The sequence below is a fragment of the Columba livia genome, chromosome 5 (assembly GCF_036013475.1).
Source record: "Columba livia isolate bColLiv1 breed racing homer chromosome 5, bColLiv1.pat.W.v2, whole genome shotgun sequence".
Lineage (NCBI taxonomy): Eukaryota > Metazoa > Chordata > Aves > Columbiformes > Columbidae > Columba > Columba livia.
In genome coordinates this window covers 21,896,111-21,905,636 of record NC_088606.1, presented here as the reverse complement: position 1 = coordinate 21,905,636, position 9,526 = coordinate 21,896,111, and the positions used below count along the sequence as shown (strand labels likewise).

The 9,526-nt window shown below is 35.4% G+C and overlaps 1 long non-coding RNA gene across 1 annotated transcript; it reads left to right on the top strand.

Annotated features, from left to right (window-relative positions):
• The first annotated feature begins 3,393 nt into the window (after positions 1 to 3,393).
• LOC135579696 (uncharacterized) lies at positions 3,394 to 9,261 on the top strand. The gene is made up of 3 exons (XR_010473298.1): positions 3,394 to 3,492; positions 3,586 to 3,760; positions 8,709 to 9,261. It is a non-coding gene; the product is annotated as an uncharacterized LOC135579696 (long non-coding RNA).
• The last annotated feature ends 265 nt before the right edge of the window (positions 9,262 to 9,526 follow it).

Below are 9,526 nucleotides of genomic sequence, written 5' to 3'. Positions count from 1 at the left end.
CACGTTCAGTTTAGGGTTTTTGGAAGATAATGTTTTAACCATATATTTTAGTATGTTTCTTAGTTATCTGAAAGCTTAGAATGTAGCTACCTAAAATCTTTCTATAATCTTGGTTAAAATCCAGCAACCGTACAATTTTAAGCTTGGTGAAGCCAGGTAATCAAACAACGGCAAAGCAGAAAGTATGCAGCATGGAAAATTTTCTGAGTCTAGCTTCATGAATGTTTTGTTTATTATATTGAAGACCAAGGGAAAAATTATGTTTACAAATTAGGAAACATAATTTAAAAATACTCATTTGACATCTGCTCTGTTTATCTTCCAAACACCAAGTCTCTAAAGTGTCCTGTGTGAATGCATTAAGCCATGTATTGGCCTTTCCTGGTTTCCATAACTTGAGCAATTTACCTCCACAACTAGGCACTGGCAGATTGTTTCTACAAACTGAAATGCATTATGACTACTTATGTCAGAATAAAACTTTGTAGGGAATTGCACATTTCAACCTGTCAAAATGGATAGGGTGTTTGTGTGATATACAATTAAGCCAAAGGAAACAAAGAGTAGTATATAAATCACTACACCTAATATGCTTTTAAAATGGAGGAGTGCTTTTCTAATACTAGGATTAACTACATCAAAAACTTAAATGGGAATCCACCTTTATCTAATAGTAATAATATGGTGTACTACGTGACACTGATTATTCAGTAACTTCAAAGTGCTGTACTAGAGTCAGATCAAATTCTGGTCTGGCTGTGTTTTTTGCATACTGCAGGGTTCACACATGATCAATATCAAGACTATTAAATTGATGTAATGAAGAAATGCTGGTTTTGTATTTCATCTAGGTTTAATTTCAGATTTTGAATTCCTCATTTCTCCTCTCTTCCTCTGATTTCAGTCATTTAACATTTTGGTTTAAGGTAAAATCTCAGCTTCTACAGACATGGAAAAACAAAAGCTTAATTACAACACCATTGATTTGCATCAGTATTCCTGTGCTAGCAGACAGACAAAAGCAAGGACTGTGCATAAAATTTCACACAAGTAGAAATGAATACTGTATTTAATGAATTGAATAAAATATTAATCCAGAGAAAAGAAATCATAATGGAGATATTGTGAAATCATATATATAGTCAACAGAAATGGATACAAAATATGTCTAGTCAAACACTGATGAATTGAGAATTTCATATTATGTTTTAGAAAACAAAATGATTTTTCCTGTAGATCTTTTTTCATATGAGCTTTTTATTTTACAAGGGATTAGACGCTATGCTTCCCTCTGCACTATTGTATAATGTATTCTGGAATTTAGATTTGCATTTTTGGGACCCTGTTCTATAAGGCTTTTCAGGGTGAAAGGTCCTACTGTCTTGGCATTCTTATTGATGTTGACCAACAGCTAAAGAGGCATCACATCGGTTTTGGAAAAAATACTATTTTATTATTGGCATGGATTGCACTAAATCAAACTGAGTGGTCAGTAAACTGGATAGTGCAAGCCTACTCTTGTTTTCTTAGGAGTTTTGTAAGAAATACGTCATCATCAGCCTTCTGATGTTTTAAAATCTTTAGATATAGCTTTGCCTAGAAACTATCTTGACAGTGCTGAAGGATTTCTTTACGCCAACACAGCAGCCTTGAGAAATATAATCTACTGAAGGAGTGTTACAAACAATGTTAATATCAATGGGCTTGATATTTTACATACATTTCTAGACAACTCTAAATATGAAAGAACATGTGATTTTAAAATGGTCTATAAAAATTTTTACTACAGGGATTTTGCTATGTTAATTCTCCTCTCCTACTTAATGTCATAAACTTTAATATTCATGTAGGCTCTTTCTTCATATTTAATGAATAAGCTGTGTATCTGGACCATAAATATGTTCTGCAGACTCAATCACAATAAACACAATTACATATGAAAAAAAATGCAGACATTGCATGTCATAACATAACTGCATTAATTTGGGTAGGCTGATTAACAAGGCTGTGCTTTGATATGCTACAGTGATGAAGGCAGTCACCAGATTGGTACTGTGGGATAATCTGTCATCCGCTTGAATTTGACAAAACGGCACTTGTTGAAACTTCATACAAAGAGCTCACAAAGCTTTTGCTCTCTTATTTTATCTATTTTTTTTTACATGACTGTCTTAATGGGAAAAACAGCCTAGCTACAGCAAAGTGAAATATGAAACACATGGCTGACGGATATACAGGAAAGAATCTGCCTTCTTAGTGGGCTGATCCTGAGCCATTTTTAACAACAGCAAGAAAGGCACTGAGGACTGATGATGGCAGCCCATGGGATTTCTGCAGCAGCCAGAGGTTAAATCCTACATGCTGAATAAAGTCCCAGAGCAGCGCCTACCTAGCCTGCCCCTCTAGCTTGTGTATTTTATTTTCTGTTTGACTCTAGTAGGCTCCTGGGCCTGTTAAGTACTTGCTGCATTTTATCCCTGAGGCTACTGCCCATGGATAGTGATCTGATAATCTAGATCAGCCTTCAGACTCACTGAGTACTTTCAGGAAATCTGGGATGAAGTCACTAGTCTAATTTTGGTACATACTATTTAAATTCATATTATTAAAAAAAATCCTGCCAAGTACAAAACCTACATGAAAATTAGTTGGTGCAAAAAGCACAGTTCTTCACAAGTGTAACACCAGCAAAAATATACTCCCATTTTTCATTTCAGGCTATGCAGCTCTGCCCTCACCCAGAATACATCTCACTCTGGGTTTGCCAAAGGATGACCATCATTTAATAGTCTTTGAAAAACTCTTCAGTTGAACAGTTCTATACTTAAATTGGACAGTGTTATTCCAATATTTAATTCTAAATTTTTTCCAGAACAAGGGTGCAAAATTCCTCTCTTGATTCTTTGAGCCTGTATAGGGTCGGATTTACAGGAACTAAAAATAGAAGACAGAACAGTATGAAGTTTCTATCTTTATTTCTAGAAAACTGAAATAGAAATCAAGAAGATAGAATAATAAGCTAGTAGAAATGAATTTTTTGAGTTAAAATTTGATATGCTTTTTCTCAGACGTTACTCACAAGCCTATGCTCATAAAACCAAGGATACTCTGAGTTATGTAAAAATGATGAACTTCAAATCCCTAAATTTCTTTTTGGTTTTAAGCCATTTCTCATCTTTGGAAATATATTTGTGCCAAATGTTTCAGAGAGCAGTTTATCGCCTGTGCTATAAACACTCTCATGTGCTATACATCCAGGGTGGCCTTTTAGCACAGGAAAAAAAAAAAAGTCAAATAGCACAGGAAGCATTGCAATTCACTAATATAATCCCAGACCTCCTTTATTTTACCAGGTATCTCACATTCTCCCCTTTCCCTCTTTATGTTTTTGTCAGGTCACTTCAGCTTACTTTCATCATCTCCGATACTGTTTGTGTACTGCAAAGGGATCTGAGCATGCAAGGCTAAGTATAAATCCGTACAGTTGGCTGTGTATGTACACCCATACACTTAAGTGAAAAACATTTGCTGAAATGTAATTATTTGGCATACAGCAGTTTTACTAGTTTTCTTTTTCATTGCCAGGTTGGTCTTGTATGCAATAAGAAACCATTCATGTTTGCTTGGAAAAGAAGCAGAGCAAGGTGTTAATCTGGAGATCTCTGCCTCTTTGGAAGTGATATGATTGCTAAAGATCACATAGGCAGATCTTCCATCTTAGAACCAGATCATAGTGTCATCACAAGCAAAGCCTGTGCAGGTGAGATGAATTTTCAACTGTCAAGCATGAGTTGCAGCTTCACCTCTGACCTTATGTTTTGTGTCTGACCAGCATCAATGTATGGCTTTTTCTTACAGCGGTTTTGTACAACTGCCTATTAATACATACTTTCAACTGGCAATGAAAAGGCCCATTTGTAGGAATGTTATGAGAAAGAAGTGTATTTATTTGTTTCTACAATGCACCAAAGATGAGACCAGCTACCTGCTGCAGATTAAGATGATTTTTTTTTTTTTTTTTGTATAACACAAGGCTAATGGTTACTATGGTTTTATTTCTTCTTTTTAAAACCAAACAAAAAACATATGGTTGTGATAGAATATTGAATCAGTATGAAGCACGAGCAATATCCATGTGTAGTATGTACAAGGAAAAAATTATAATCATCTTAGCTGAGGACGATACATATCCTTAGATGTTAGCAGTAGGAGATTATGGGAATAGAAGTATGAGAAATATATTTTGTGCATCAAAGGGCACAGAATCAGATCATATGTGGCCACCAAACTGGTAAGCTCCATATCTGAATATTTCTGGTTTGGTTTTGTAGTGAAATCTTACTCTCCTACTGAGAAAACTGAGAACTCATTATTATACCAGACATCCTCTAAAGCAGATGGAATACAGGCACAGGTGGGCCATAGGCTATTAGTAGACTGGAAAATACTTATGAGGATGGCATCATCACCTGATTTAACCCTGGAGACACAGACCAATGTTAAAATATTATTTTCTGAGTTCTCTGCTTTCCAAGCTGAATTAGAAAATCAGTCTGGACCAAAACAGAGCTTGGATAGGTTTCTATTACTATTGATAAATCAGGAGATTTTTTTTTTTCTTTTTATTTAGGATGAACTTGAGACTACAGGTCTACCATCTGAGACTGTCAAAGTCTCTGCTGACTTCAGAACTGAGAAAGCAGTTAAGGTCCTTTGACTGACCTGATCCTTAGAAAAAATAATTCTGTGAATACAATAAAATACTTTTTCACACTCTATTTCTAAAAATTCTCTAGCAATATCTTCTAATTCTAGAAAAACTTACAAACTTTTCTCTGGCTCTTCTTTGACTTTTACACCCTTTTCAACTTTATGTCTGTTTTGGCACTTTAGATGAGTTCAGTTCAAATGCCAAAACTCGTAATTAATTCCTGACAAATGGCCCAGTACAGCTTACTGGCAATTTAGTTATATAATAGCTAAAGACGTCACAGTAGCTCCTCCTTTGGACAGCAAAAAAGGAAAAGCAATAGCAGTCTTTTCCTCTCCAAGCCCCATGTGGATACTACAAGTTCTGGAAAAGCATATTTTATTATATGTAGAGTATTTTATATACAAGAATTAACCTGTAAATTAAATTGAAGCCACATTCAGTGTCAAAATGATAAAACAAATAATGTTAATTTCCTTGCAGGTTTTCGGTTCTTTTTGCTTATTTTCTCTCATTCCTCTTTTGTCTGGACAAGAGACTATTGTAAACCAAGGAATGCTATTAATCCCTTCCAATGACAGAAAACTAAAGCACAGGGGAACTGAATAGCTTATGCCATGAGTATGGGCTTCAGACCTCCTAAAACGAATCACCTAAACGTCCTCTATAGTCAATAGCTGTTTTCATAGGGCAGTTCATTCTATTTTAGGAAGGGATGAATCAGCCACTACAGCTACATTCTTCCTTCTATTGAGTAGTGAGAGGTTTAGCAGCTGGCTTGGAGGACAGGTATGCTTTTGGGTAGTGAAAATGAGGTCATGAGCTACACTGTTAGTCTTTAATAAGGCTGGGAGTAGAATCTAGGAATACTGGCAGGACAGTGTCTGTATGAGCCACTAAACCATCCTTCTTGTCTAAAGTATATCTATTTTATTTTTCATGAGCCCCATATATCTTATTGTAATTAATTTATGACCCTCTACCCTGGACATTTCAGAAGGCTATTTTTTGTGATTTAGTAGTTATAGTATTGAATTAACCAAGTAAAAATACATGAAGAAGGAAGCCATTCATAATTTATGTATCAGTGCTATTCTAAAACATTCAGTTGTTCCTCCTAAAAGGCAAAATTCTTAAGTTTCCTTTCTTAATAAACCAACTTTGTGACTGCTTGAGGAAAAGCCATTATGTAAACAAAACAAGTAGCTGTTTTTTGCTCTGCGGAAATAATTAGTAGCAAAGAATCCAAACTTAATACCAATAATAATGTGAACTCATCTGTCCTTTGTGACATCTAGCTTTATCTAAACAATTCTCTTAGGAACAAGGTATAATTTAATGTTTTTTGCAAGATTTCTTGTTCTTCCCCCTAAATATATAAGCAATAGCTCCTACCTCATTGGTGATTTATTTAGTTTAGTCTTTTTACAGCTTATGTTCCAGTTTTGATTTTGACACAGTATTAATATGTTTGATGAGTTTGGGATTTTCTATGGTTAGTTGGCTAGATCACCTTTCAGAGGCTGATTAGTTGCATCTAAATAAATATTTATTTTGACATTGCAAATGGTTTATTATTTTGACCTTTCTGCTCATAGAAAAATCCTGCCATTAGAATCTCTCTCCTACAGCACTTCAGCTTTCTTGACATTAATATGGTAACTTTTTCCCGATTCTTTTGTCTTAACTTTTCATGACTGATTATTTCTGAGCACCAATAAATTAAACTTGCATGGGATGGTCTTCATAGCAAGTATAACATTCATTGGGTTTTTTAGAGAAAAGCAGCTCAAACATTGTGCCTAAACATTTCCTGAAAGCTTATTTGTATATTGTGCACTTAAGTTTTTGTAAGTAGATATTCTTATTAGAATCAATATTTCCCTTATGTGATATTTCCAAGGCCTTTAACATGATGCAAGTGAAAATATATAATTACTTGAGCTTTTCTACCACACTTACTGTCCCCATGTTTACATCTCATTTCTCCCTGTCTTCTTTCTTTTCTACTTTCTCAGTTAGGCAAATAAACAAGCCTTTTAAAATGCAAATATTGATATTTAAAATAATAGAGTCTCTTGTGCAAGAGAAACATGAAACCTGAAAGAAAATTGCTATTCAGAGCTTTGGAATCTCCCTCTGTTGGAGCCTGTGGTTGATTATAAGCCAGGGTTGCATGGAGGAACAGTGATGAGAGCAGGGAAGTGGCAAAGATGTTCAATTTATTTCCATCTATTGCTTTCTGGACTGATGAAGACAAGTAACACCTAGCTTCAGCTGACTGTGTCTATACTTAGTGTTACAAAGCTCCGTGTTCCTTCTCTGAGCATCATATACGTTGCATTTTTATTTAGTATGTAAAGTGACTATCACAGGTAAAATTTGCAAAGTACTTTGTGATCTGTTCAGAGCAAGAACACCTTAGACATGTATAACAGTTTCTTTCAGAGGCTGCATACTGACCAGTGCTTTAATGAGGTCACTTATTAGAAAATTCTACTTCGTTTTACAGGCTCCTTGTCAAAATAAATTTTGAAATGTGTGACGACACTTCAAGTCAGCAAGAGCTCTGAAGTTAATGTTTTCCTTAAAATGAAAGCACTATAAACAACAGAGTTTCAATTTCTAAACCTACATTTTGGTAAAACACAAGGCAATGAACTAGAACACAGTGATTCTTGGAAGAAGAAAAAAAAAATCTCAGGTCTGGGTTTGAGACAGACAGAAATAAAGGATCTCAGTATCAATTTTTCCCCTCATGTCTGTGTCATTGCCATTAGGACCATTTTTTTTTTTTTTCTTAGTCTTGCTTCATGTACTTTCAGTAACTTCCCAGTTATGACGAATGCTGACTCCTGAGGGAGAGTCTTTTTACCAGGTTACTTTATGTGCCTCCTCCTCTTATGAGGCTTCTAGTCTTACTCAGCCTGCTGGCTATATGTCTTCTTTCCACACCGCCCATCACCCCTACCTGGTCTCTTGGCCCCAAGAGCAGTCCCAGGGGAACCCTTACGCAATGTACAGAAGCCTAAGACAGAAGAAACTCTTCTCTGCAACCTCAGAAAAAACCTTGTAACCACACAGTAGACTGGGAACAAAAGACAGACAATAGCCTTCAATTTATATAATTTCTATTCAGGTCAAGTTCCAAAATTCACTCTTTTTGACAACAGATATGCTTTCATCTTGATATGGATATTTAACAACGATATACAGCAAGCTTCAGTAACAAATTATAATTTCTTGGTCTGGAAAAATGCTTTCTTTATATGATCTTTAATGTTAATTTTTTCATGGTGTTGATGCTGGAGGGACATAAGGGTCTTACATTTTCTTTGACTTTATTATGATGGATGTGTTATTGAGACTTTCTAAATGACGTAAATGTAAAAAACTTCGCAATCACATAACGAAGTAGAGCTTAGAAAGTTTATTGCCCAAGATCTATATTTTGTCTAGACCAAACATAGTAATAAAAAAACATGGAGAATAAAAATTAAGCTGAATGGAGTTCAATTTGCAGTAAACACAAATTAAATTGGGACAAATCACTACAGTTAAAATATTGAAGGGAAGAGCATAAAGTGCAGTCTTCAATTTCTGAAGTCTGCAGTTGAAGTTATTACAGTTGAAGTCCACTTTACGGTAGGAAAATGAACCACAGCTGGTGATGGGCTTTAGTGTGCATAAATCAGGAATGCAAAAAGATTGAAATAGTAGTATGGGCTTATGTGCCTGCCAGGGGCAAAGAAGGAACTCCTTTACTACCCAAGATATGTAACTCAGCTCTGGATTTGTTTTAGAGCACTAGAAACAGAACACAATTAGTGATAAGCTAAAATAGTGAACACTGATACTCTTTTCAATGTTATTATCTGCTGATTGCCTGACTGGTGTGTTTCATGTGCATGTTCAGGATTAGCACAGCACTTTCTCCAAGGCCAGGCTGGTTGGCATGATTCAGGTAATTCTTTTTTTTTTTGGCTTTTTTTTATAGTGTTGTTGGTTCCCTAAAGCCTTCTGGGAATTCGACTTGGAACTGTTGTCACATAGGAATACAGGTGATCCTCGTCTTTTATACTCATGGCATGGTTGTAGCTTTTTAACTTTTAATGTAATTCTACATTTTGTTACAGGAAGAGTGAAAGTGTATTGTAGACTCCTTGAGACTGATTTTTTTTTAGATGGTGCTTGCTTCAATAGTTTTCTCCTATCTGGCATCCTTACATACTTATTGTTCAACACCTTCTCTAGTGATTGGCAACTTGTCTTCCTTCTATGAATGAAGAGCTGTCTGGCAGTCACCAGGCTTTGGAAAGGGTTAATTTCAAAGGATTCCTGCTCTTCAGTTGGCCACTGTGTTCCCCAGACATCAGTCTGAGAGGTGGGTGACTTCAACAGCAGATGGTATGAGACCTGTTCATATAGCAGAAATGCTCAGATTCTCCATTTTAAACTCTAAGATGTGTAAGCACTTTTCTGAAGGCTTGATAAATGTAATTCTCTGTCCTTTTCTGAGTCTGTCTCTTCAGTATTTATATTGTCTCTTAGGCTGCACTACACAATATTTGAAATAATATTCATTGAAATACAAATAGGATTTTTCAATAGCAGAAGAATCATAGATATTTTAAAATATTCAAAACATAACTTACTTTCTTTTCAATTGCAATTACACACTTCAGGGACATGAAAAATCAGACCCTGATCCTAAGTGACTAGACATGTGAGTATCAGGGATAAGTCTCTATAGACTGATACACTTCCCTATTTGCAGTACCTGAGCCAAGTTTGAGTAATCATAGAATCACAGAA